Genomic DNA, 6,885 nt, shown 5'->3' on the forward strand with positions numbered 1-6,885 from the left:
TGGATAGAATGAATACAAAACGCTTCATCGCGTGGGTTGGAGAAAATTCTCACAAAGCGATTAATGACGAAAATAGAGAGTTTCACGGCGTTGATCAGAGAAACTGCTCATGATGCAGATGGCGACGAAGATAGAGACACTGAGAATGGCGATAAACGCTGAACGAATGAATGAATGAATGGATGAATGAATGGATGAATTAATGAATGGATGAGTTAATGAAATGAAAGAATCATTCAATCAGTCATCCAACCAATCAATGACAGTCCTGATGAAAATATATCCTGGAACTTTTTAGTTTAAAGAAGAACAAACATAATAATAATTCTTAAATGAATAAAGCCAATGGCGGCAGTATCAGATTAAATTACAGATACTATGTTTGTAAATATCTCTATATCACAGTGATATTAGAAGCAAAAAGTGTAAGGAAATGAAGCTGGATGAGGTTCATAGCAAAGGTATTAAATAGGTCCATTTTCGCTAATCACTTCAAATTGTCTGTGGTTACCTGTCATAGCTCAAATGATTGCCTCCCTGTAAATATCAGGCTTGTACTATCGCATTTACATAGTGGTAAAATGATTCTAAAATACTAAAAAGCTATAATGCAACCCATATTATATATTTAGGAACTGTTTGAATGGTAGCACGTGCACAGACTACGTAGAAATTTTGTCAAAAGTAATTATTCGGGCTATTCTAAAATAATGGCACAAATTCGATTTGAACTTTAAAGAGCTTGGAAGCGCATCCACAACCACTTAACACTTATCCGAACAACTTACTTGGACCAGGGCGTCTTTGGCGCATTGAGTATGTGTTCCATTACCCCATGGCCATTTTCACAAAAACGGCAAATGTGTTATTAGTTTGTGTGGCTACTCAGATATGAATTTTCTCTTCAGTGTAGGCGTATAAAACTCCAACTTGCAACTACCATTTAGATTATAAATCTGGTGTTTAATTATTGTATTGTTGCGTAACACCGTACACAGTGAGTGAGTGAGTGAATGCTTGGGGTTTAACGTCGTGTTTAACAATTTGTTCAGTCTTATGACGATGAAGGTCAACCAGTCGTTGCACTATCCTCTTCATGCTGAATGCCAGGCGGATTGACCCGGGATCTACCGCCCCCGAACCGGACGCTCTACTTACTGAGTTGTCGGGGCCAGTCATCCTCAAGAATTTTGCGCTTATACCATGGCAGCCTGATTTAAGAGAGGCGGAACCGGAGTGCCCGGCGTAAATCACTGACCTTTGACAAGTTATTGACAATCTTTTCCACATGTGGCGTACAGACATGCACACATTATTGGTGGAAGTGGTCTTCATTGAACATTACACTGAAACACAAATGATATCCTGAGATTGATTTCCATCAAAAATTTTCTTCCAGCCCTCAAAGTTCCACCGCTTTCAGAGCTGCATGTGGGCCTGTTCATGTCTAATGGACGGTATATCCGTCTACAGTTTATCTCATACTCAGTATTAAAATCTGTCGCTATATTTTCGCCGGAGAGAAATGTCCAATCTCGACCTCGTTGAACGTCGAGATCTTTAACTGTGACCAGTGATAGAGTATGCCTGGGTCTTTGAAAGCTGAGGTTAAAAGTGACCACTCGCGTGGAACAGTTTGCGGGGTATGGCATTAAGAAATTGACGGCAGCTGCGATACTCTACAAAGATTATGAAAGCTGTGTGTCGCAGTTTGCGCTAAACACGAATTTAACTAAATAAACAGAAAAGATAAACACGTAACTGTAACTGTAACCCCGTGACTGTATTTGTGACACTTTTTTTCACTGCCTGATGTGACGTGGACTACATTAACGTGCTTTCGAATTTCTTAACACGTTTGACACGTTTGCCGCTGTCATTCCAAGCATAAGCCTGTCAGTAATGAAGAAATGCGGCAGCAATGCCTTCTGTTTTCTAGCCGCCATATTGTCCCACAAATACACTGACAAGTAGGAGCTCACTCAGTGTGTCTCCTGCAGGAGCTGTTCGTAGGACAGTGACCAAGGGTCATTTTTTGCATGCTCTGGAGGAATTTAAAATGTAATGTGGCCAATCAAATCACAGCCCTTGATCTTTTGTGGATTTTTGTTTCTATATCGAAATAACTTTCAAAGGATGAAACATGCTTTCCAGATTTGACATCGTCGTCAGTTTGGACCGATCCAGTTGATTCGAACAGGAAGCCTTGATTCGTCACCTTCATCATCTGAACGAATGAAAGCAAAAAGCCAAAAATATTCACAAGATTTAAGAAACAATGGCTTCTTTCATTGCTTATACGCTGTGATAACTGGAGAGAGGTGCACTATCAGCTTTTCACGCATTATCACGCGAGATTTGTAATACTGAAACATTGCTGTAAACGAGAATTTTCGAGTCACGTGATCTGTCTGGCCGAAAAAATCCAATAGTGCACTTTAATGGATAACTACGGAAGTGTCCATTGTTTTGGGCGATGTTACATCGGTATAACATAAATGTGAAGCGATACCAATGGTTATTAAGTCGTTGGTATGGTTTAATAACTGGTGTCATACGGTTCTTCTGAAGTAGGGGAAGGACGCTATTGTAGATACCAATGTGACACTTTACCAGTTTCCCAAGCATAACCTTTCACCGACTCGCTCTAAATAAATTATTTTGTGTGAATTCTTCCTATAACAAACGTTACCTTTAGGCAGATGATCATACAAAAGATTTGCTACGTCTTGTGAAAGGATTGCCTGGTACGCTAGACTGGGTTTTAAGTATATCACTTAAGAAACTGAAGAGAATGCATATTTCAAACTCCTTAACATATATGGTTTCAACTACATCACTTACGGAACAGTAGAATATGCAGATTTCAAACTCCTTAATATATATTGTTTCAACAACATCAGTTTAACTTCACACAGAATTTAAATACCTAAATACTCTTTCATGAAACCAACCATGACCATGATGGGAATTTTCTCTAGCTAGTGACTAACTTCTTGGTAAGAATTCGTCCAGACAATATCGGTAGCCAGCCACTGGTAAACGTTGGTGGCGGGAATCCATGAAACCCCAAAGCAGCCAATGCGCAGGTCAGTACACTTGTGATTACCACGCTCAGATTACGCCGCATTCTCGCCATCATCCATTCCATTGGCGCATCGGGCAGTGGGGGGCAACATATCCGCGAAAAAAAAAATCCCTCTTATTTGCTTGAAAATAATACCAAATGGTCCCGACGTTTTGAACATAATTCCTCTATGTCCAGAATTCACATGAAATAACAATATAGCCACTTTAGTGAAAATGCAATGTTTGACAAGCTCATTAAAAAGACTATAAACCATACATGCTGTTAACAGGAAAGGCCCAAAAATATGAATGTAAGCTGTTTTGGTCGCGTAAAAATAGCAATGTTAAGTGCGTTTTGTACGTGTCCGGGCTAAACCTTGTGCAAAGTACGTGACCCCAGTTGTAAGCATCAGATCAGTTGGCTCAATTCTACACTTTGCAAACTGTGCACACGTTATTGGCACCAATGTGTTATATTACATTTAAGTATTGTCTATCTGGAAAATCTAGATTTCTGAATTTAATTTTAACTTTTGAGTCAAATGCATGCCTGCCTTTTTCTTCAAAATATCCAAAATGTCCATCCGAAAATTTTCAAGTAAAATGAATTCTAGACAACAGTTTTCTTACTGGGAATTGCGTATTTATGTATGTGTGTTACAGTTTGACAAGTGTTCTCGTCAGTGTCCAGGTATAGCCTGGGTGTGACCCAAGTCAATAGAGCCCAGGTTAGGAATTGATTACTTCGAATCTAGGCTTCTCCTGCTTCTTCTGTCAGGCGGGTTCTTGAATTTATTGGTTTTGGTTTCCACATCGCCTTTCTTCATGTTTTCCTCTGGTGCCGAAGACAATCCGTTTCACATTGCATGCAGTTTCCTTAAACATATGATACAAAAAGATGTAGTATTTTTCAATGGCGAAGCATTTCTTTTTTGTTTTTGAAATTATTGTTTAATTTATGCGGAGATAAACACACATGGACGCAACCTCTCCCTCCGACAAACGCATGCATACATGCGCTCTCCTACGCGTATTCAAATACACATATTTGTGTAAATATAAAAGTAGACATATAGGCAAATAGATAGATAAATAAAATAAATAGATAAATAAAATAGATAGAAAAATAATGAATAATAGATTAATCAGACCAATGGTATAAATTGATTGTTTGTTTCCGTGTTCTTTCATTCTCGCGAAACGCATTTGGTATACACCTGATCGGCCCTCAGAATCAAAGTATCACCGATGAAGTCTAACCTGCGCTTGTAATGTTCGTATGGCAGCCAAAATCTCAGGAACATATGTATACAATAAATAACCAGATAAATTGATAGGTAAATAGTGAAATATAAATAATAAAACTAAAATAATTTGAGCAACAAACGGCGATCAAAACAAGGTGTGGCCGATGTGGTATGCATGGTTTCGCTTTTCGCGCAGCGCATTTGAAATATCGGGATCTATAAGATATAAGATTGACGGTGATGAAGGTAAAGCATTACAGGAGGCAATTAGCTGCAGTTTTCCATGCGACACCCACCTTTTATATAGTAAACACTTGAAAGACAACGTCACTAGATATATTTGTGATAAGGTTGGTTGCTCAACCTATGCAAGGAATACCATTGTAGTGCCCATCTTTGTGGAGGTCTGTATAAGGTCTGACACACTCTATTTGTTTATTTATTTGATTGATGTTTTACGGCGTACTCAAGAGTATTTCATTTGTATGACGGCGGCCAGTGATATGGTGGGAGGAAACCGGGCAGAGCCCAGGGAAACTCACGACCATCCGCAGGTTGAGGAGACACACGATAAGCGCCATTTGTGCATGCAGAGTGGCAGAACTCGCACTATTTCAAGAAAAGCAAATATAAGGATGTATAACTGTACTGTAGGGACTTCAAAATGTCTGAAGGAAGGTGCACTCAAACAGGACTGAGGAACAGTCAGGGAAACTTGTGTTATCTGCAGAGGGGGTCTACGGCAAGGGGCACCCATGTGGCTGTCTCTGTTAGTTTTCATCAACGTATACGTATCGATCGTGGGAGTTATTTGAAAGATTATGATCTGTATACTCTGAAGATGGTTCCGATCGATTACAGGAAGATCGTAGTAACACCACACTATATGTAGCCAATGTATACTCTCGACTTGTTTTAAAATTCTATATAGTAACGATTACACTTTAAAGTGCTTATTTGTCCATATAAATTTGTTTTTCTATTATTACCGTTTCAATGGGTGGATTTCCAGCCTCACAGCGCTGAGGCTGAACAAACCATGTACCATTTGTTTTGCTGCACTCAAAAAATAATCTGTTAGCTTTAACAGAGAGTTTGTTGTCTGAGTGATGCTAGAATGTATTTCGTCATTATGACATAATGCTGTCTTAGATTTAAAGTAATATCATGTTAGTCTAATTAAAATAATTAGTTGAAGTTAATAGAATATGAGTGTTACATTTAATATAATAATCTGCTGCAATGAGAGGATAATCTGATGGAATAGAGTACACCAATTTTAATAACAGTTTACTCTGGCCTCAGTCACCCAAGTAACCTCGGCGTTCATCAAGATTCTGTACAAATTTTGCTAGTGGTGGCAGTGATGTACAGCGAAGGTAGTGAGCAGCACGTGAGAGTTGTAAGGAATATGAAATAAAGTATGTGATGCTAAAGCTCTATTCACATAAACAAATTAAATCTTTGTGCAACTTTCATGTATGTGGCGCAGTGTTGTTTAGTGAGGGGCTGAAGTACGTCACGCTTAATATGCATGTGTATATCAGTATACCTACAGTAGTGCTTATATAGTTCTATTTTCCCTTTTGTATTTTGTAATTGCATGCACTTTTTTTTCTTCAGATAAACTAAGATCCTATATAAAATATACCTAAGGAGTCAAACTCTGGTGGCCCACTGTGTGGCGTAACATATATCCTCAGAAAGATGCAATTACAAACTGGACGACGTGAAAGAAGAAGAGATTAGGTGCGGGTGAACCGAAGTGCGGGTGTCGTCAGCGTGTTGAGAATACCTTAATTTCTCTAATTTTTAGGACAGATAATTGCAGTGCTGAAGCAAAAAATCACACTTCTCTCTCAGTCTTTTTGGAAAAGTAGAGATATGAATATGTTGTTCATTGGATGGATTAACCCTGAAAGAAAAAAGAAACTAAATATTCCTGTTACAGTTACATGTATACTGGCTAAAAAGAGCAGACCAGGTGTCTCAAAATTAGAATAACTAGGGTACTCTTGCGAAATAAAAATAAAGGAAAACACTCATTATTCAATGATTGGACACAGTGTTCTGTGTATAGGTAAACCTGTACACTGCGAAGAAGACCACAAATGGGTCACCTTTGTACGCCTGACCAATTTAAGATCACTGAACTGTGAAGGGTAAAGAAATTTTCTTTTTTTTCTGACCGAATTTCATAACTCTGGCGTGAGAAAACGAAATGTCTCCACACTGCTGTCAACGGGTGTATTTGAATTTCTGTACTTGCGCTGATGGAACGGTGTGCAACAAGAACGTTACTTAAATGAAGCGCACTTTGTGCTCTTTTTGCACATGCAAATTCGCATCAGCTGACACGAGAACACTGCACTGATTACACACTTCGAATGGATTCGAATACAGCTAACAGGTGCTTATATCCATTTACACGTGCACACACGCGCCCAGACACACGCAGACGAGGCCAATTAGGCAATCCAATGTGGGGATATGGGGGAGATTTTGTGTGTGTATACAACTGGCAGTGTGTGTATATGATTGTGTACAACACACCTCAGTGTATGTATAG

Source organism: Liolophura sinensis, chromosome 6, assembly GCF_032854445.1.
Source record: "Liolophura sinensis isolate JHLJ2023 chromosome 6, CUHK_Ljap_v2, whole genome shotgun sequence".
In the NCBI taxonomy this organism is placed as follows: domain Eukaryota; kingdom Metazoa; phylum Mollusca; class Polyplacophora; order Chitonida; family Chitonidae; genus Liolophura; species Liolophura sinensis.